Raw genomic sequence first — 23,762 nt, forward strand, 5'->3', positions numbered from 1 at the left:
CTGAGCGCTGCTTCCTTGGATAGGTGGTAGGCAGCTGAGTTGTGCTCCCTTGTTCATCGGTTTCCCTCCAGGTCCAGTTTGTTTGGTAACAAGAATTTGTCCTAGCATCTTTCCTGCAATGACCTCCACTTCATCAATTTTGGCAATATGAACACCCCCTTCAAACCCATTTTTAAATGTTCTGAATCCTCGACCACCAGCAAGTACTTGACTTTTCACAACAACCTCTTTCTCTTCCGGAAAAGTGTCTTTGATGGCCTGCCTCACTTCTGCAACTGAAGAGACAAGAATACCTTTGGGAGCATTAACTCCATATTTGCTCATCAGACTTGAACCCTGGTATGATATTGAGATGTCAGACTTGTTGTCGCTGCCACGATTTCCCCGATCTGATTGCTGTAATAGCCCTGGTAAGCAGCCGACCCGCCAAGCCTCTTGCCATTTTCAACATTACATTAAAACAAATAAAATAATACTCACCTTAAATAAAGTTAATAACGAAAAAATATTTCAATATGAAACATACATATTAATATGTTATCACTTAGCCTTAAGTTGAAAGAAATAAAATAATAAGGGCCTTAAAAAATGTTAATAGCAAAAAAATATTTTAATATAAGTTTTAGTATGCCATAAATAAACATTTGAGTGTCCCCTTTAAATAACATAATTTTACATCTTTATATAGAAAGGACTAAAAGTAATTGATAGTAAAAAAACTTTATTTGGTCTTTACTTTTTCATATGATGAAAAAATGTAATTCTTCCCTAGTCAATATAGTTTACATCTGACATCTAAAATAAAATTGATCTTACAACCTATTATGAAGGAGATGTGATACTTCATGGAGCTCACATATGGTACTTTACAAACACATGCTAATAAAATAAATTATTTCAGTGTGAAGCACAAATAAAATATTTCAATTTCTGCATAAAATAAAGTAAGATATGTAATTCTTTAATAGTGATATGCACACCTTGATTAAATATGAATAAAATATTTGAGCTAGATGTTGCCACTTAATGTTACATTTAAAAATATATAATAATATTTACGGTAACAAATTAAAAAGTGCGCCGTAAAAATATAATGTAATATCTATATTTACATTATCTTGCCACATTAACCATTCTTTTGTCATGGAGACCATAGTTTTTGAATCTATAATCATGAGATTGTCCTCAATCCACGACCTCAGTAAGTTCATATTGCGACCACCTGCCTCACCTCTTCTTTTATTTGTTTTATTTTTTGGCAAATTATTTCTATTAGAAGTCATTTAACTACCATCCTTAGTATACTTGCAAACATTGATGTTACCAACCCTCTACAGATCTTAAAATGTTAAAACATAATGCATACTATCTTTTGGAATGCAAGTTATTACTTTGTATCTACTTATGGTTAATTGCATCAATAGATTTCTAGCATTTTCAATGCCATCAGGTAATCTTTGTTTTGACTAGTGTTGCCTCATGGTTGGGTGGTTGTCGTTTTAAGATTTTTTTCTTGTCTAACTTCTATTGTATAAAAAATATTTTCTCTTATCCAATGTTAATGTTGTGCAGTTGCATTATTGATGCAAGGATCAATATAGATATACAATAGAAAGGTTGAATGCCTCCGTGTTCTTGTCCTACAGGCTTTGGAATTCATAGCCCAAAATATGTGAGTGGTTCCTAAACTATAAATTATTACTTCTTCTATGATGTGTAATAGTGATGCCCTATAATTGTCGTGCAATTTCATTATTACTGTACTGTAAGAAACTTCATCGAAAATGATAAAAGTTTTTAAACAAAAATTACTAACAGTAAATATTAGAAGTAAAACTTGCAAGAAAACAAATACTTCAATTAAATTGATAACACATTTTGGCTACTATGTTGTCATGGTTCAAAAGGACATTGTAATACATAAAAATAAAATCAACAGATTTTGATATTATCAATAAAAATAAAAGAAATTTCTTTGTAAATAATCTAAGTTGATTCTCACCTTATCTTTTGTGATGCTTATATTGGAAACTATAAAAATTAGATGCATTCATATGAGTCCAGGTTTTTCAATAAGGTGTTGGTCCCAATATTTAGCACCGTTTTATAGCATTGAAAATACAATAATTTAACTTACCAGTTTCAACAGTTTCAAAACATCATGGATATCTCAATGTAATATATATAGAAATATATACAAATGAGCATGGTGATTCACAATTACATCCCAAGGATGTTTACAAAACGAACACTTTCAATATAAGCATATAAAAACCCGTTTTGATTGAAGTTTTTTTCCACACTAGGTCTTCTTTGTTCTCGAATTTACTCAAATCTAGCATTCATGCCAACTATCAAGTTCAATCTCTTACAAACATGAAAAATGAGTAGAGATTTTGATTAATATCATTTGATTTCTATAAAAAATTGACGATAGGAAACTTCATGGTTTTACTCATGGGGACTTGTCCTTAGAACTAGGATCCATGTTGAGTAAAGACACTGTATTGTCTTCCTTTTGTGTTATAAATTGTTGATTTCTGAGATCTGTAGCATCACCAAGTTTAAGCTTTGTTTTCTCCATATTCATGTATTCCACCTCAACCTATAGGCTTTCACCACTGGAAAATGGTAAGGGTGCCCCATCTTCTAGCCTTTTAATGTTGGCATCTTTGTTTGCATTTAGTTTTTTCTCTTGTATAAGTAAATTATTCTCTATACACAAATACAATAGCTCATTCTGCAACATTGTCATTTCCTCAAGTTTTTGGTACTCTTTAACTGTATTGAGATCTACCTTGAGGCACCTCATCGTTTCCTTGAAGTGAAGTAGGAAATTATCAAGCAATAAAAATTCCTCTTTTGAAACTTTTCTTCTTACCTAGAATTGTGAGCCATACTTCTCACACTTTTTCAGCAAATTATGAAGTTGTTGCTTATCCTAGGTGATCTTATTCATAAGTGTAGCCCTTTTTAATACCATACTCCTTCTAAAATTTTCCTATTTCAGTATCGAAGATTTAAGGTAGGCTATCTCCCTCTTCAATCCACTGTCCTATTCTCACAAATCTTTTGATTTCCTCTTAAAGGAACAATATCCTTTTGATGCCTTAAGCACTTGTTCTGCCAATTGTTTGTTGCGGTTTTGAAGAGAAGCAATCATTTCTGAAATTCCTGGGTACCTCAGATTTTGGTTTTATTTTCCCTCGCCTAAGCCTCTAACTTGTTTGAAATTGTCGTGATTTTCTCTTTTAGGTCGTTTAGGTTTTCCTCCATCTCACACAATAGTTTGGCTTCAGTGTCAATTCTGCTTCCATGATTTCTTTCTCCCTTCCCAAGGTAGAGAACATAATGTGAAGGTTATTAAGATTAGTGAACTTGTTCAAAGCTCCTTTTGTAGATTCTAATTTTCATCTCATGCATGTTCAAGCTTTGCCTACAAAGTATTGACAACACCTTGCTCTTCCATACATTTGTTATGTTCATTTGTTAATATGGTGTTTTCATACTTGGATTTTGCAAGTGCTTGTAAAAGATCCCCATTTTTTTTTGTTGGATGTCAACAAGCTCAGTTTTAGCTTGCACTTATTATAGCAAATGAGTAATTTAAAGAAATTTTCTATGATCTAGAAGGGTTCATAGGTTGTATGCTAAAAATATTCCCATGCTTTGATTTGTCATGTATACTTGAGACCATTTTCTATCAATTTCATTGATTCCTTTCCTGCTTTTAGATTCGATCATTAGAACATACTTAAATGTTGACAAGCCTTGTAAACTAGAGTTTGGATAGGTTGATTGAATATCCAGCCAATGATGTTACAATCTCCAACATGGGATTGGTAGTTGCACTTGCTACCTCTATTAGGTTTTGTGCCAGGAATAACCTTGTCAGTTGTTGACTTTGAAGCCTTTTGTCATTTTGTGAAATTTAGTCCTCTACCATGGCAATCAACTTTGTTTGACTAAAGAGATGCATCTTGCTTCACATGTGTCATAGCTCCTAGGAGCAGAGGTGGCGTTCTCATACTTATAGTTACCGCTCTGAATGCATAAACATTATTTTTTGAAGTTATTATAAACGTTGTTTCAATCTTGCTCTTCTAGAAAATCTCACATGTTCAAAATTTTTATATTGTGAACAAAATTGCCACTCTAGTTGTGAAGATGACCTAGGATAAAATTAGATGTCATCAAGAAGGATTCTGTAGAAAAACCACCACTGAGAGTGAATGAAAGTCCCACAACCTTGATTACCAATTGATGCAGGGTGAAGTAGTTAAGATGTTATGCTTGTAACCCAGTGTTATAACCAGATTTTTTGTTCATCAAATATGACAAGTACGCAAGACATTTAACAACAATTTAATTATATAACAATTTATTTTATGAATTTTAACAACAATTTATTTTATGGAATTCCTAGGAAGTCCTAGGAATAGCCCTACTCATACCCACCTTTCAAACACCCAATTAGATTGAAGTTTGAGGAGGTAGGAAGATAAGCAGGCTGCAACAGCAACAATATTAGCAATGAGAATTTTGAAGGCTTAGTAATTGTGGGTGGTGTTAACGCTCTGTAATTGCCTCCAGGCTGAGGAGAGGAACCACAGAGGTAACCATTTCAAACTGCTTCTAGGTTGGTAACTAGCCACTTCCAACCTAAGAGAGGGCTCTCTCTGGATCAAATACTAGATCTGACCTCTATTTGACTCAGGGGCTAGACTAGGGATTAAAAAGTAAATTTATTGAATCTGGTTCCTTGCAACACAAGCCAAGAGATCCATTGAGCATGGAGTCTGGAGTCAAGAGGTGTGAAAAGAAAACAAATTTGGGAAATCCACTCTAGAATTTGTTAACAGAGGCAAGATAGACCTATGGACTGTGCCAAAATCAGAGGGTTTTCATTGTAGTGGGATGGAAAGAGAAACATTTAGTGGGGCATCAAGGTCTCAATTGTAGATTACCTTGAAACCATGCAGAAGACTTTACAGACAGATGTTAGAAGGCAAAAATCAGAGCATTGTGAGAATGAATTCTGACACATTTCTCAATCTAAGCATCTAAATAGATGTGAAAGACCTGGAAAAGAAAGAAATACATACACAGAGAAGACAAACACCAGCCAAATACATCACAAGAATCTCTTCAGATTGAATCCAAGCTTGCAAAACCCAATTTTATTGAATTTCAGGAAAAAGATTAAAGCAGCTCCAGGAGCTCAGAACAATGCTACAATTCACCAGATCCAACCCTTTACACAATAAAATTACAATAATATATAGGAAAGAATTCTCCCCCAGGCTCAGGAGGTCGAATCTAACCAAATTTCCAAAGATAGCAGCAGTTACATTGAAGTTTGGAACTGTCTACCATGAAAAATGGACCAGACTGCTGAAAACTAGGGGTCACTTCAGGATCTCATATCTCCTAAATCATGATAGTTGTGTAAAATTTGGAGGAGGTTTTTGTAGATCAGCTTGTTCTGAGAAAAAACCTCCCTCATTTTTTTGTGATTCGTCTCTATTTACCCGAGATCTGCATTTGAAAAATATGTGTTAAACAGGAAAATTCTGAATCCCAAAAACTAGGGCTGAAAGATGCATTCGATTCTCCCAATATGTGACACCTGTAGGAAAACTGAAAGATGTTAATGTTCCTTAATCCGTGCTTGACCATAACCTCTCTCATATTTTTAGAACTCATCCCCGTTTACCCAGAAACTGTCTCGGAAGTTAACTGGGTAGAATGGTGAAAATGTCCAGTAAATCCCTTGTTTTCAGTTGTGACATCCATCTCATGGTTCAAGAAGGTTTAGAAAACCCCACACAATACCTTGAGCATAGAATAGATGAGCACCCAAAATATTTTTTCTACTCGAAACACCCAAGAAGATGGAGCAACTGCCAATGCATGCAAAAGAATGTACAAATACGAATGAAGAGAAAATTCAAAAGATGTTCCATGAATGTTGCCTCCATCCACCATCTGATGAAATCCTCTTAGCGATATTCCTAGACAATTCAATATCCTGAGAGTAAACTTCAATGTGCTCCAGTGAGCTATTTCATATGGAGAAAGCCCCTTAAGGTGTTTAGTTAAGTACAACTTGTTGGCAATTGTTGGTTCTTGAGACAACATAAAACGAAGTCCATCGAAGGAATCTTCTGCAATATCAATGAGCTTTTCATACCACCCACGAGGAGTTTTCTGGAATTGGTGCACTAGAAGAGCATCATAAAATTCATGGGCAATAATGATGGTTGGCACTCCCCAAGGAACTTGTTCCAAATCAACATGCCAATAAACTGGAGCTCCAGAGAATGCACTGGATGCATCTCCATCCTTACCTTATCCTTTTGTGCATCATGTTCAGTACATCATAATGCATTATGCTAAAGCTTTCTCAATGCAGGAATGCACTCAACCAAATGCACACAAATACTTTATGAAAACTCCTTGAACTTTGCAGTATCCCAAGGAAGGTCAGCCATAAGTGTTTCACATTCTCGACCCAACTCCATAAGGTTCATTTGCTTTTAGCTGGCCCATTTGGTCCCATAAGCAAATGCTGCATACTCCAACACACTGAAACTTACAATTTTTTGGAATGTATGCACCTCCTCCTTTTTAACATAAGCAGACCCTAGTTTCTCATATTCACCATGAACAATCTCAAAATCAGGCTTATATTCATCTGGTGTTTGCACTGTCCCAATATCAGGAGTTGTGATATGTTTTATGAGGATTAATTCCTGAATTGGAATTTCTTTGTTAGGTATAGGAAAAGAAGTCCTTCTACTACATGGGGAAGTCTTTCACCACTTTCACTATTCACAATAGCTTTGGTACTAAAATCTGTTGGAATGTTAATTCCAACTGCAGGCTGCAGGCGGACGTGGGCAGCCGATTCAGCAAGCACAACGACGGGAGCCCAAAACCGTTCAGCGAACCCGCCTGAAATTTTTCGCGCCAGCTTTCCGGGGAAAGAATATTCCGGCGAGCGACTCCGATAAACTGTGGTGGCGCCGCGTGTCACTCGCCTGACATCAGCCGACGCAATTTTTCGGAGGCTAAAGTTCGGCAGCAAAATGGCTTCCGATATTCTTGTCAGCCGTCCGATTTATTCCATCTACCTCTGCCATCGATTGTCTCAACCTGCATACGGCCAACATTAAAAAGTTTGCGTGGAGTAAAGTTGAAGTTTCAGTTTGACGCCGACTTTTCAGCAAATGAATTGACCACCATGCTGAGAATTAAACGACATTCGTAAATAGTTGGTGAAACTTTAATTTTTGATGTTTTATGTTTGGTCACGGGAGCATGGCTTAAATCATTAAAAAAAATATATATCATGTATGTTTTTGTTTTTGTTTATATACATATATAACGAGGCAAAATAAAAAGTGCTCCGGGGTTGTAATATGTTGATCATCGTAAAAGAATAGAGGGCAGCGAAGAACTATGTATTTTTTGCACAGCAGTGCAAGATAAAGAAAAGCAGGGGAGCCCATATCGTTCTGTAATTTTTGTTCACCGGTGGTGAAGAAATGTGAGATAACGCACAACAATGCGAACCAACAAAATAAAAGGTTGAAATGTAAGTTTTTGATGTTGTAAAAAGAACGAAGGGGAAGCAAGTGCGTATGGTGTGAGTAAAGGATTTTATTTTTCATAATGAATGTAATGAATATTTTACTGCATATGTAAATTTATTTTACAGCAGTATATGTAAAACGTTTTTCACAGCAGTGAATGTAAAAAAAGGGTTTTTATAGCAGTGAAAGAAAAAGAGATTTTTACACACCAGCAGTGTAAAAAATTCTCAAGAGGAGACAGAGTAAATGTTTTGTTGGATGAATATTGTTTTTGGTGAATCCCTCTCAGCAAAGAGGATGAACATGTATCAGAGTTGGCTGAATGTTATTTTTGGTAAATCCCTCTGAGTGAAAGAGGATGAATGTGTATCAGTGTTTTTTGTTTTAATGAATAGAAATGTTTTTATGCTGTGTAATACTCTGTTCAGTCATTTTTTATTAAAAGCTTCCCTGTGCACAAAAAGATCCTGTGGCAGAAGGAAAACAGAGCATTGCCTTTGTGGAGTTTATTTTTGTGTTTTTGGGATTTTATCAGAAAAATCTCCATCAGTGGTATCAGAGCTAGTCCAGGCTCTTTGATGGTGACAGAGCTGGTTCAGGCTCTTTAAAAGTGTCAAGGAAGCTGAAGGAAAGACTCTTGTTGCAGCAGTAGTGAAGCTTCTCCAGCAGTGTGAAGTTTTAGCCAAAGGGATTCAGGTATTTCTCAGATTAACTTTCTGCGTTGCTGTTGAAGAAACAGTAAGTCATTTTAAAAACACAGTCAAGTATTTTGGAGTATAGTTAAGAATGGCAAGGTCAAAGAAGAAAGTGTTCAAATCCCCTAAGGTTGTGTCTCCCTCTTCTACTAAAATAGAAGACAATCTATTTGAAAGTATTTTATTTGAGGCTTCAAAGTTTAATGGAAATTTTGATATGTGGGAAATAAAAATGAGGGCTGTCTTACAGTCTCAAGGGATTGAAATTTGGGAATCAGTGATTGATGATAGCAAGATGGATAAAGAATCCATGGAGTATGATGCACAAGCAGCAAAGACTATCTTGGATGGACTGCCTGATTCTGTGAAGAAGAATCTAGGAAAATATACATCAGCAAAGGATATATGGGACAGACTGCATGACCTTCATGCAAAGGGAGCACTGACCATGACCAGCAGTGAAGAAGAAAATTCTGAACCCATCATAGAAGCTGAATGTGAGAAGGTTGACCTCATCAAACTTCAAGTAAAAGAAAGGGATGAAGAGCTTGCCAAGCTCAAGAAGGAGCTTGATCAATGCAAGAGGAAACATCATGAAGAAGTCATATCCATGACAAATCAGCTGAATGAAGCAAAGAAGCAGGAAGATGCCTTGACAAGTCAACTTGAACAAAGGCACATGAGAGTGAACAAACTTGTAGAAGAAATTGGACAGTACAAGGTAGAGGTCACCTCCCTTAAGTCTGAACTACAAGAAGCTAGGAAGCAGGCACAAGGAGCTGAAAAGAAAATGGAGAGCAGTCAAGAAGAAATCTCCAAAATGAAAACATACATCATCTCTCTTAAAAAAGCAGCAGCTGAAGCTACTCGTAGCAAAGAAGAAACTGAGGAACAACTAGCAAAGAAAAATAATGTATGTGAAAAGTTGGAAGAAGAGATTGTCCTCCTCAGGAAGAAGGTTGAAGGGATGAACAAGATCATGAAGAGCTCTCAAGCTTTGAATGACATGCTCAGCTATCACAGATCTCCATCTGATATATCAGGACTTGGGTATGTAGGTGAACCCTCAAACAAGAATGAAGATGCTCTAAGCAAAGGAGATGTGAAGAAGCAAGAAAGAGATTGTGATGCTCCTAGTTCCAGCAAAGGCAAGGAGAAAAATGAAGGTTGCGATAGAAGAAATCCTACTCCAAGTAGAAAATCAGCTCCAAGAAGAAGTGTAGCTGATGTCAAAAAGGTAAGAGGCAATGGTGATCATCAAAGGATCTCAAGGCAGCAAGGCTTCAGAAGTACATCAAGGAAACCTCCATCTCCCAGGTACCAAAGTTCATTTTTTGGTTATTGTTATGCTTGTTCAAACTTTGGTCATATGGCAAGAGACTGTAGAGCATTTCATGGAGATATATATTGTGGTCCCCGACAATCTCCAAGAAATAATTCCACAAGAAGAAATCATGAATTCTTATTCATGAATAAAGTTGAATGCTTCAAGTGTCATAACATTGGGCATATGGCACGTGACTGTAACTTAACATGGGCTCTTACACAAGCTAAACCCATTCAAAACAAGAAAGTTACACAAGTATGGAGAAGGAAGGAAATGCAACCTGAAAGCCTCTTGAACTCCCCAATGGATCTAAATTTGTTTTGAGAAGAGTCTGCCAAAAGAAGACAAGCACACATTAAAGGGGAGCTTGTAATTTTTTTTGCTGAACTATCTTAACAGTCACTCTTTGATGAAGACCTTTTATAAGGGAAAAATATGAAGTTAAATCTGCCATAAAAGCAGAGAAGAAAAAGGGGCAGCGCTCAAATGTGAAGTGCAGCAGCGCAATAAGAAAAGTATGCAAAGCATGGAGACCATCACAGCAGTGGGAAGATGGAACATAAAACAACAGTTTTGAATTTTTGTTATGAAGCACATGCATTGAAATGCATAGCAATGGAAGGTAGTTTGCTTCTATGTAATGTGAGAGAACATACTCACAGCAGAGTGAGTACAATACACAACAGTAAAAAAAATGTAATGTTTTTCTTCATATGCAATGCGGCATGCAAAGAAATGCATAAAGAAAAACAGGGACAACAGATTTTCAATGCACATGGGTGAATGATAATGTGTGGTAGCAGAAAAATGAAAGCAACTGCACAACAGTGCACTGTGTAAATAAAAAAAATGAATGAAGACTAAGATTGTGTGAAGCAAGGGTGTAAAAAGAAAAGGCAGCAGCCCGTGTTATTTTTTTTGTTGTGTGGAGAATGCAGCGCAAAACAGCGTGAGGATGATTTCTCTCTATGTGCAAGTAATGGAGAGTAAAGAGTTAGTGTATGGGCACACAACAGTATGATGAAACAAAAGGCAGCCATAGTGCAAATTGCAGAGGCAACGCAGCAGCAAATAAAAAGCCCAGGGATGACAGTCTATGGTTATGGGTATGGACAACAGTGCATAAGAAAAGGCAGCAGTGTGATGGCAAGAAGGAGAAGGACAATAGTGCGAAGAAAATGAAACCAGAACTAAGAGTGAATGTAAGAAATGTTTACACACAGCAGTGTAAATTTGTAAGGTGGGACAGAGTAATTGTTCCAGAAAAGACAAAGTATTTTGTCTTTGAAGAATGCACAGCAATGCAGAGTTTGCAAAGAAATGTAAGTGAAGTGCAGCAACACAACAGCAAGTGTAGACACAGCAGTGTGGGGTAGACACATCAAAGAAGATGGCACAACACTGCAGCAGAGAACATGCAACAGCATAAAAGAACAATGTAATGAGTATGCACAACAGTGCAATGAATGTTTTGTTTTGAAACTGCATCTAAAGCAGTGTTTGGCAGTAATCCCTCCGTGAGAGGAAGTGAAGTTCTTAGTGGATCCCTCTATTAAAGAGGAAGGTGTTTTTCAGCACAATGTCATGGTAAATCCCTCTGTCAAGAGGAAGATGCTTTTTAGCATACACATGGTAAATCCCTCTATCAAGAGGATGATGCTTTTCAGCATAGTCACAGGTGAATCCCTCTGTCAAGAGGAAGGTGCTCTTCAACACATTGTTATGGTGAATCCCTCTGTCATGAGAAAGGTGCTCTTAAGCACAGTTTCAGGTTAATCCCTCTGTTAAGAGGAAAACTATTTTGTTGTGTGTGGAACTGCATCAGAAGCAGTTAGTGAATCCCTCTATGTGAGGAAGTGTTTGGGTATGTATGAATGCCCAGCAGTTGAAATTAAAGGGGAGTGTTGGAATGTTAATTCCAACTGCAGGCTGCAGGCGGACATGGGTAGCCGTTTCAGCAAGCACAACGACGGGAGCCCAAAACCGTTCAACGAACCCGCCTAAAATTTTTCGCGCCAGCTTTCCGGGGAAAGAATATACCGGCGAGCGACTCCGATAAACTGTGGTGGCGCTGCGTGTCACTCGCCTGACATCAGCCGACACAATTTTTTGGAGGCTAAAGTTCGGTAGCAAATTGGCTTCCGATATTCTTGTAAGCCGTCCGATTTATTCCATCTACCTCCGCCATCGATTGTCTCAACCTGCATACGGCCAACATTAAAATGTTTGCGTGGAGTAAAGTTGAAGCTTCAGTTTGACGCCGACTTGTCAGCAAATGAATTGACCACCATGCTGAGAATTAAACGACATTTGTAAATAGTTGGTGAAACTTTAATTTTTGATGTTTTATGTTTGGTCACGGGAGCATGGCCTAAATCATTAAAAAAATATATATATCATGTATGTTTTTGTTTTAGTTTATATACATATATAATGAGGCAAAATAAAAAGTGCTCCGGGGTTGTAATATGTTGATCATCGTAAAAGAATAGAGGGCAGCGAAGAACTATGTATTTTTTGCACAGCAGTGCAAGATAAAGAAAAGCAGGGGAGCCCATATCGTTCTGTAATTTTTGTTCACCGGTGGTGAAGAAATGTGAGATAACGCACAGCAATGCGAACCAACAAAATAAAAGGTTGAAATGTAAGTTTTTGATGTTGTAAAAAGAACGAAGGGGAAGCAAGTGCGTATGGTGTGAGTAAAGGATTTTATTTTTCATAATGAATGTAATGAAGATTTTACTGCATATGTAAATTTATTTTACAACAGTATATGTAAAAAAAATTTCACAGCAGTGAATGTAAAAAAAGGGGTTTTTACAGCAGTGAAAGAAAAAGAAATTTTTACACACCAGCAGTATAAAAAATTCTCAGGAGGAGACAGAGTAAATGTTTTGTTGGATGAATATTGTTTTTGGTGAATCCCTCTCAGCAAAGAGGATGAACATGTATCAAAGTTGGCTGAATGTTATTTTTGGTAAATCCCTCTGAGTGAAAGAGGATGAATGTGTATCAGTGTTTTTTGTTTTAATGAATAGAAATGTTTTTATGCTGTGTAATACTCTGTTCAGTCAATTTTTATTAAAAGCTTCCGTGTGCACAAAAAGATCCTGTGGCAGAAGGAAAACAGAGCATTGCCTCTGTGGAGTTTATTTTTGTGTTTTTGGGATTTTATCAGAAAAATCTCCATCAAAATCAACAACAGTTTAGACATGTTTTCAACCTTTGCCTCCTCTATTTTCAAGTAATTCTCTAGTTGTTCACCACGGAGACAATGCTCTTGATTGTCATGACAAGCCTTTTTGTTCAATTGCAACCTTACCCAAAACCTGCTACTAATAAAATAGTATGAGCTATGAAATCCTTAAATTTGGGAACGCCACGAAATAAGCTCAATACGCTCATGAATTGGCACGAAAATTATAGAGTGCCAACAGGTGGTGGAATTGCAGGGCTTTCTACTGTAGCTTCCCTTCAGAGGTGCTGTAATTATATAAGTTGCCAATGCTTATGCTTTTTTGACTTGCAGCTTGTATGAGGTTCTCATCCTTATCGACTGAATTGATTTGCTTCCTACTGAATTAAATTCATGTCTGTCATAAGGAAAAGACAACGATTTACCTATGAAAATTTCAGAAGCCCATGCTGGACTCAGTTGTGGAGCTTGGAGATTTAGTGCAAGAACCACCACAATGCTTTATTTAATCAATTTCCTCACACTTTTATGGGTCTCCTACCCAGTGTTGCACTAATACCTCTGATGTTCTTGATCTTCTTTATGGGCACAGTATTTTCTAGTATCTTTCTTTATGGGCATTTGATGGAGCAAAGTGAATGATTTTTATGGGTCATGGGTAGAGATGTTGGGGCTGTATTTTCACTTAGAGTCATGGGTAGACATGTTGGGGCTGTATTTTCACTGTTCTAAGTTTTGGTTGTTTTTCAGTTATATTTTTTTGTTAAAATATCTCAGATATTTTTTATCTTCTTTATAGGATAGTATCTTCTTTATGGGCATTTGATGAAGCAAAGTGATTGCTTTCTGTGGATCATGGGTAGATAGGTTGGGGCTGTAGTTTAATTGTTTTGAGTTTTGGAGGTTTTTCTGTCATATTTTTATGGTTAAAATACCTCTGATTTTCTTGATCTTATTTATGAGTATAGTATCTTCTTGTATCTTACTTTGAAATTTGATGGAGAAAAGTAAATGTTGTTTATGGGTCAGGGTAGACATGTTAATGTTATAGTTTAACTGTTATGTTATGTTTTGGAGGTTTTGGTTTTTTGGCATATAATTTTGTTGTTGAATGTGTCCAAAATTCACCCAAAAAATTTTGTTGAATCACAAAGTTAGTAGTGCTGTCAGTCGTTATATTCTCTTTTTGTTGTTCAAAATGTTTTGAATTTGAATATTTTTTCTGGATCAAGAATGAGAGAGTTATATTATATGGCATCTAATCCTTTTATTTTCTGACTTGTTGGTTTATCAGAATACTGTATGAATGTCTTGACCTGGTTTAAGTGTTCACTGGTCAGCCAATTCTACTACAGCTGGGTTTTCCTTGAGAATTGCAGCATTGATCTGCCAATTCTCCTACAGCTGGGTTTTCCTTGAGAATTGCAGCACTGATCTGCCAATTATCCTACAACTGGGTTTTCCTTGAGAATAGCAGTATATGCTTCTATTGGCTTTGGATATTGATTTGGTTTTTACTTATATTATAGCCCTCCTTTCACATCAGATGATTATGTCAAACGGTTTGAAGGATGACATGGTCCATAGAGTATTTTACACAGTGAAAGGTTTGAATCAGCTATAGCTTTAGCAATGATTTTATTAAGAACCATTGGGATACTCAATATGGATTAGATTTATTCAGTGTTAGTCTATTCGATCTGGCTTGTGTTTTTTCTCTCTTGGGGATTAGTGTTTAGCTTCATAGATCTATATACTCAGCTTATTTCTTTACACCATCTGTTTTAGTTCATGCATCAGCTAAGCAGGAACGAGCAATAACACAAGCATTCGGATTGCAGTTTGATTCAACATAAATTGACAACTTCAATTTTGCATGCTTCCAAGAGAAAGAACAATAATGCTATCAAAGCTTCAAAGACAGGGAATAATGGCGTTGTTACAAGGAAGATAATCTAATATGAAATGATTCATATGCCACAGACCTCTCAAGTGACGATGAATTAAAGCCTGTATCTCACAAGAGATTGGAGATTGGTTTGCGAGATTCACATACTATTAAATTCCTCAGTTGGCACAGAACCTCAGTGCAAACCAAAGTCCAAATCCAAATCGAAGAGGAAATCCAAAGTGCCCAACAAGAAAAAACAAAGTATTATGTGATCAGTCCCCAATTTACAGGGTTCGGTGAGCTGTAAATACCGTGGAGTGAGACGAAGAAGATTGGGAAAATGGGTTGCAGAGATCCGGGATTCCTCCAGAGGAGTCAGGCTATGGCTAGGGACTTATGATACAGCAGAAGGCGCTGCACACACTTATGATAATGCTTCATCTCAGAGGACCATTAGCATTTACCAACTTCTCTACTGAAGAAACAAGGACTCCATCACCGTCATTATCATCGGACTCTGCTTCTGCATATTGCATCTCGGAAGAAAGTTCAGGTGGGTATTGTTTTGCAGCCTCTTCTTCAACTTATGTACAGTTAGTGGGTACACCAGATTCAATATTTTATGATGATTCGTATTTCTTGGAAGAATTTGGACACATTTTTGAAATGGATGATTGTGGGATCTTAGCAACTGAATTGAATATGGATTCTCTGGATCTACCCGATGAAGCAAATGATCTTCTGAGCTTTTGTTATCCTGGTGTATGGATGACTGTATGAGATGGTCCCTGCTTCCACTGTTTGGAGTGCATGTCTTTATGATAAAAAAATAGTATTAAAACATGGGTTACACAGTATAGTTGTTTCTGTAAATATGTTGAATCGGCGTTTGTAGATTTTTGCGAGGGAGAATACAATGTCGGGTTTTTAGATGTCGTGTAGAGCACTCCATATGAATGCATGTGGCACTGCTGTAAGGTGTGGTTTTTTTAATATATGTATTGATAAAAATATATTTAGTTTCTATATAATTTGAGTAAATATAATGATTAAGAGTATTTGTTTGGTTATGAGGATATAAAGGGGTTAGAATATGTATGTTTTGTAATTTTTTGTAATTAAATTTCTCAAGGGGTTTTATACACCTATTTCCCTTGTGTCATAAACAAATGGGTTTTATATATCAATTTGGTATTGGGCTTGGTCGTGACCTTAAAATTTTTCTCAAACTTATATTTAAAACATATAAACATGTACTTGAAATTTATAAGGTCACTACCAAGCCCGATACCAAATTGGTATATAAAACTAATTGGGTTGCCCAACCATATTCTTGTATATATGTGTATGATGTATAGTATGGAATTTGGAATTTTGGTTAAGTGTAATAACTAAACAATAGACTTGACTAGATAAATAGAGAGGCATAGTCCAAGTTTAACACAACTGGCTTGATCTAGTCATTGGGTTGAAATAAACTATATTGCCACGCATCACAAGAATATGGTCGGGCAACCTAATTCGACCTAACACCTAAAACGTAAACATACCATACACAAAATGTTACATACAATGCAACTCCAAATAGGCATGGCATCAAATATGGCATGTGGTCGTTATAATCATATCATACAACCCACCCTATTACACCCTAGTGTTCTCCGCAAGCTTGGTGCAGTGCTCACCCAGTTCCGCAACTCACAGAGCATGCAAACCTCAATGCTTATACAATACAAGAGTTTCCATCTACCCATACCACACCCATTCCAAACTCCATGGCTCAAACTTGTGACCTGCGATGCACATGCCACATTTGTGTGTCCTCTCTTCCATGAACTTGGTTTGCGCCCAATTTGCCTTGTGCACTCTCCCACTTATGCACAACTCTTGTGTGATTTGTCTCCACACTTGGTTGTTTCTTCACTCCCTCCTCTAGCCTCTTATATATATGAGCACTCCCCTCATCAAAATGAAGGGCCACGACTCCTTACATACCCCGAGCTAGCCTTTGGTTCCTTGTGCATGCTTGGTAGAAACCCGAAATTTTGGTTGGTTGTTTCAAGCTGATGCAATGTGTCCTCACCCTAGCGTGTTATGTGTGCCTACTCACCTGAACATTCCACCTACTCATCAAATGCATGCATCCTCTCAGCAATGTGCACCCAATAAACTTGTCTACACATTCCACTCACTCATCATGCCGAATGAACCTCTCCCCATGCCATCGTTTGACACCACGCACTAGGGACTAGGGTGGGTAAACCCAAATTAAGCTTACTCAATTGACATCTCACCAATATGTGCACCTATCTTTCTTCGTGCTTGAGAAAGTCCGTTGGCATGTTCACACGTCTAAGGAGACCTACTTGCCCAACTATAAATCTCTACTTTGTGATATGTTCATATAATCATGCAATCCAATTTCCATTACAACATGTCTCATTTGTGTCACAACCTAAATGCCTTACAACCTCCCCCACTTCAAGTTGTATCCATCCATGGTAACCTTGCAATTAGTTAACCCAAATCCCCATGTTCACCAAATAAAATGTCTCAGTGGAAACCCATCACCAAATCTCCAAGCTCTACCCAAACTACTATCTCCATCCTCCATAGGAAACCTTGAATTCCCACAGAACCCTTCGATCAATCATAACATGTTGTAACCATCCACATTGTCATTTTCTCAAAGTGGCCATGGAATCTAATTGGTCATTGTCCTAGAAAGACATCTCCTCCACTAACTCTGTGTACAATGCCCCAAGTTATTGCTATTGTCATGCTAACCACACTGCCTTATTGCAACCAATGCTACTACAAATAGAACTCCACAAAATTGCTAGTGTTGAACTCCCATATTCCAACTAACTCTGCCATGTCTCCACACATTGTAAAATCCCTTTCTTTGGATTAATTGAGTGATCAATCCAATCATTATACTCAACCCATGAGAATGTTCATCCTCATGTTATCCTCAATCCTTTCTTCCCACACTCCCATCACATGGCCCAACCTCAAACACTATTGTTACCATTGTCCAAACTCTATCAAGAAGTCCCTTCATAGGTTCCAAGTTATGTGTCTCTGAACCATTGCATATGTACTCATTACTTCGATCAACAACTCAGGCCATCTACACAATATCTTGAACTGAGGAATCCATACCTTGTTTTCCTATGAAACCTCTCTAAAATGAATTCCATTTATCAACTCCACATGAAGAGATCCAAAACTCATAGAATTTTTGTCCCCACAAGTCTCACCATGTTCGTTGTGCAATCATGCCATCCATGGCTCTTGGCGCACTATCAATTATATTTGATTCAACTACTTGCAACTTATTTGGTTGAATCTTATTCAATCCTCATCTACCCACTCAAACATGGAACACACTTCTCATCTCGCACATCCAAGTTGTGGGTGAAACCTTGCAATGAAGGAAATCTCAAACTCATCCCACCATCCACTCAATGTACTTCACTGATGCATCCAAGCCAAATAGGACACTAAATATGTCTGTGTACTCCTCCTCAATAAGGCACCTTTGTGCCAAGGTCCCAATCAAGTCCAACCATGGTCTCCACAACCATTACGTCATGTATTACTCCCAAGTTGGCTCAATAATTCCTAACCTTATCCAATGTCTCACAACAAAGGTGGGTGAATATCCTCACGTCACCCAACTTGTGGTTTTCCCCAACTCAATCATATATAAATAGATCTCATGACCGACTCTCTCCTATCTATATTTATATCTCATAAAAGAAAGATCAACCTCTTCAACCACCACACTCAATCCTTCTTGCAATGGTTAAGTCTACATGACTCAGCCAAACTACTACCCAGGCCTCTCCACACTAAGGCCTCATCATAATTGTAATTATTTTTTCCCAACTCCTCACCAAGTCTATGTGATTTTCTCATCTCTAAATTTTCAAGGATGATCCAAAGTGTAATGGTTCACTTATTTGATTATTCTTGAAGTGAGCTACACATGGCTTCCCCAGGTCATTTAGATCTTCCTCTCCTTGCAACAAGTCAAAAATACCCCAATACAACATACCTTTGTCTAACGTTCCCTTCCACCACATAGGCTAAAATAGCTTCTCAAAGGTGTTACTTTTAACCCAATCTCCATAATCTTGACATAAAAATGGGGTCACAAAATTCCCCAATCCTCAACTTTCTTAAAACTAAAATCCAATACCATCATTGCATCTATCTCATTGAAAGATCCCCATGATAGGGCTACCTTTTGACGTGTCATTGAAAAATCCTCTTGACATGGAATTATTGATCTCAATAACCCCAATTTCCTTCAATCCTTGGTCATCATGGGGTTCTATAGTCCTTCCTAATCTCTCTGAATTTTTTAAAAACTTGTAATGAAGTGAACTAATATAAAAATATTAGTGCTCCTACTTAACCATAACAACCGATAAGTAGCCAATGGAATTTCTTTATGTTCCATCAATATGAATTCATCCAACCAAATATTCAATTCCATCTCTATTGATTCTCCTTCCCATACACCATTACCACATGTCATCGTTTTCATTGTTGACCACACTTCTCTCTATGAAATGGAAATCAATTAGGATAGATGTATTGCTTCACCATTACTTTTGCATAACAAAGAATAGCTCAACCACTTCCAAGTAAATTTCAATGGGATCTCCTATGTAATTTATTTGAGAATGCCTACCACAATCTATTTCATATTTGAAGGGGATTTGATTCTTCATAATATTTTCCACCACTATTTCTCGACCACCTCCATTCCATCCAAAAGCATTGTTATATAGTCGAGTTGATTATATATATATATATATATATATATATATATATATATATATATATATATATATATATATATATATATATATATATATATATATATATATATATATATATAGATATATATATATATATATATATATATATATATATATATATATATATATATATATATATATATATATAACACAAAATAGAGTATCCTCTTCCTATCTTATTTTTTGGGATATGAAGTTTTTTTAAATAGATTTACCCCATTCCTCCAACCTCAACAAAAACATAATCATAGAAAATCAATGTGATAGGGTGAATTTCAACATTTCCATATGTTTTCTTCCACTTTCGTCTCACTATTTCAACAAATTTAATTTCTAAGTCTTTACTTACCTACTTAATTCACTATCTTCCCTATTAGTTTGTGCATATCTCTATCTCCTTGGTGCTTCTATGAGGGAATTTGAACGCCCTGACAACTAGCCAGATTTCGATAACACAACCATCTCCCACACACAACCCTCTACTTTACCAATTCCTTCCCCTTCCCCCCCCACCCATTGCCTCCTGATTCCTCATGCCTTCCATGTCCACATTCTTGTTTCCTACAACGCTACCTCTACATCACTCTAAATTCATCTACACTTCTATCGGCGTGTCTTTGCACCCTTTTGGTGCAAATGCTAGTTGTATTCATGTTGAATGAAATCACAAAAGAATTTGGACTTGTCCCAAAGCATTATTTAGGTAAACCATAGAGATGTATCTTCACAAATTAACATACTTTTTCGATCTATTTTTGATATTTTAATGGATTTGACTTATTTTTTCAAAAAGGAAAAATTATGAAGTTTCTTGATTGAGCTCCTACTTTTTCATATGTATTAATGCAGTTTGTGCAGGAGAATCAGTTCATGAAATATTATGCGTCAGGATGCACCGTTGACACTTTCATAGTGTACATTGATCTCTGGGTAATAATCATATAATAAATTATAATGCATTGTCCTGACCTCCTACGACCTAATAATGAAGAAATACTCATGGTTCTCAACTTTTCAATATGAAAAAAATACATTTTGAAGTTATAAGCAATTATAGTGTGATTATTGTAACTACCTTTGTTAACTAAAAACAAAAACTTACTTTACTTCAGCCTATCTATTAGGCGACAATTGCTAGTTCCAGATCTATATGATTTAGTCACTAGAGTGGCGCGCTTGATGGTAACTAGTCAAGCTCGTCTAATTACCAGCAATTTTGTCAAGTTCTTTTACAGTTTCTTCTTGAATACTCTCTTGGTGCCAAGCGACTATAACAATCCTTGGATTTCTTAGCGTTTCACCATTTTCTTCTAGTGATTCACCATTTCTTAGTGATTCACCATTTTGTACTAGTGATTTGCCATATTGTATTAGTGATTCGCCATGATTTTACAAGATAATATAATTTTGTGAGAGATTTGCCAAAAAAATTATATTTACATAGTATATTATTAATAAAGTTGCCTTCTATTTTTCCTATGTATCATGGGGATTCGCCCATTTATTATACATATAAATGTAAGGGGGTTCTTAAAATTTTCCTTGGAGCTGAGCTGACCTAAGGCAGCATCGAGTAGACAGAAAGCTTGAGAGGTTCAAGCAATCCTTGAAAGGATCTGTCGAGAATTGAGCATCACACTGGGCGCCTCCCATTAAAGACTAGAGAGGTCAAGACTTGGAAAGGGAAAGAGTCTGTGCACTCTAGTGACTTGGGGAATCCAAGAACAATGTAAACTTTGAAACGGGAACTATAAACTCAAGACGAGAACTCTGGCCAAAAAATCCCGAAAAAACATCAAAAACAGTGCTAAAAACGAAAAGTGTGTATACTGGAACGATTATTTTTATTTTTTAGGGGTCAATTTTGAACATGTTTTAAAAATGGCAGTGACTACGAAATTTATATGAAATTTTCGTGCAAAATATAGCTTCAAAACGAAAAAGTGATGATACTGGAATGATAATTTTTTTTTTAGGGTCAATTTTCAAAATTTTAAAAAATGCTAGTAAAACAAAATTTTTATGTACCAAACAAAGTTTTTTATCAGGAAAAAAACACATTAATGTTTTTGGTAGAATATCATTTTTCTTTCCTAAGTATAAATTCAACATGTTTGCAACCATTACATGCCATGGTTATTACACCTAAACATAGATGGACAAATTTACCATATCACATCAAGCACATTTCCTTATTATCCTTATTTTAATTTTGAGCATGACAAATTCATAGGAGGCCAGGATTTCGCTAAAAGGAGGAACTGGAGTCAGATTACAGTGAATCTCCTCTAATGACCCTCACTAAACTGATCACCCTCTCCATAAAATATGTTCACAAAAAGTTCACAAGGAATCCCATAAGTGAGTTTCATTTGTTCTAAAGCAACTAAATTACACCTCAAGAACCTTATTACTCCCTCATGAATGTGTTCCCAAGAAATGAAGGTGGGATAACTTCATTTGCTATCAATAAATCCCAAACCTAGATGCTAGAGGATTTTCTCTCAAGAATGAAATAATTGGAAAAAACAAGCAAGTTCCCAGAAGATAACTCTAGTGTCAATCACAATCCTAATAATGCATCATCAGTGAAATCATACCCCACATGTAGGGAGAATACGATGAGCTACCTATGACCACTCGATTTACTTTGATTAGAGTATCTAAGGCCATCATAATAATCTATTTTAATTTCTTTCTAAACCTTTAAAGGAAGGTCACTGTCACTGTCATCTTATGAACCACAATAATAACTTTGATGGTGTTTTAAATATAGTTACATGGTATTTTGTGTTTGTCTTATTTTGTTGCAGGTGACTCATGAGGAGCACATGGACGCTAATACCACAATGGGAAACACAACCAAAATGAGCAAACTATGTTTGGACCTCCATTAACATGAATTACCACTGAGAAAGGATTACATTTATCAAATTCACTGCGAATATCTTAACAACAACATAAAAACATCTCCCTTGGCAACAATTCTAAAAAGTCAATTAGGTCAAGAATTTACACCCAATATAAGGAGACACCCCTATTAATATGGTTATTCAGTGCGTTGCTTCACCCACTATTATCAATTAGATGTTACCCATCCTCATATCTAAATAAAAGAAAAGGGAGAAATAAAATAAATGAAAAGCACCCCAATGGGTGAAGTAACGAGGGATATAAAAACCTTTTATGGGACTATGAACATCTAGTTGGTAGTAAATGCTTATTATTTCATTGTGGTGATTACATTGTAGACATAGAAACTCATTAATATTGGAAGAATACTTTTAGAAATCCTTGAGTCATATTTAAGGAGTCAATAATAACCCTAATGACTTCACAACACACCTTGTTACCAACTATCTTATATCTGACATTTAGTCATTAATTTGATCTTATATCTATCATTTAGTCATTAATTTTATTATTTTCTTATTATTCGGTTATATAATTATATCATATTATGTTTGATCCTAAATCAAATATTTATCACAGTGAGGAAAAGATACTCCAAACTATACTCACCAGAAACAACACTAAATAAATGGGAAACCTACATGAATAAAACAAAACTACAATGCAATTTAATTGATCAAAATACAATAAAACTACAATGCAATTTAACTCATCAAAATAAAACAAAACTACCTTGCAATTAGATTGAGACTACACTTACTTTCCTCTTACAATTAGATTGAAACTCCACTTACTTCCTATACTATTGCTGGAACTAAAATAAAAAGACATTGGAAATTTTAAAAGTACAGGCATATTAAACTACAACTTTGAATGGAGAAACTACAATAATTTAATAATCTAAGCATAACCTAAACCTAATCTAAACAAATTCCTTGGAAATCTCTAAAAAAATAACTTAAAATGATTTGTTGAAGGTCCTAGTTGTCAGACATACTTGAATGCACAATTGACTGATAAAAAATGAAAAGAAAAAAGACTTATCCTCTTTCATGCGAGTTTATTACTTACACTCTAACACCGACCCAAAAAGAATAACATTGGAAAAGAATAGTAAAAAATTACACCCAAACAAGTAAAAATAAAACAATAAGGGAACATCGAGTAAGAGAGGAAACCCATATATGGAAAATCTTTGAAAACTAATGAAAAATCTATGGATCATCCATAGAAGATGTAACAACAAGTCTGGCTCCACTGAGAGACCAAGAGGGTCGGTGAACTAAAAATTAATGTGGTAGCCAAAA

At 36.1% G+C, this 23,762-nt stretch overlaps 1 pseudogene; it reads left to right on the forward strand.

Moving 5' to 3' along the window:
• Positions 1-341: 341 nt before the first annotated feature.
• On the forward strand, positions 342-15,566 carry LOC149221329 (uncharacterized; annotated as a pseudogene).
• The last annotated feature ends 8,196 nt before the right edge of the window (positions 15,567-23,762 follow it).

This window comes from Pinus tabuliformis, chromosome Q, assembly GCF_031772625.1.
Source record: "Pinus tabuliformis cultivar Carrire ecotype Pingquan chromosome Q, CPIR1, whole genome shotgun sequence".
Classification (NCBI taxonomy): domain Eukaryota; kingdom Viridiplantae; phylum Streptophyta; class Pinopsida; order Pinales; family Pinaceae; genus Pinus; species Pinus tabuliformis.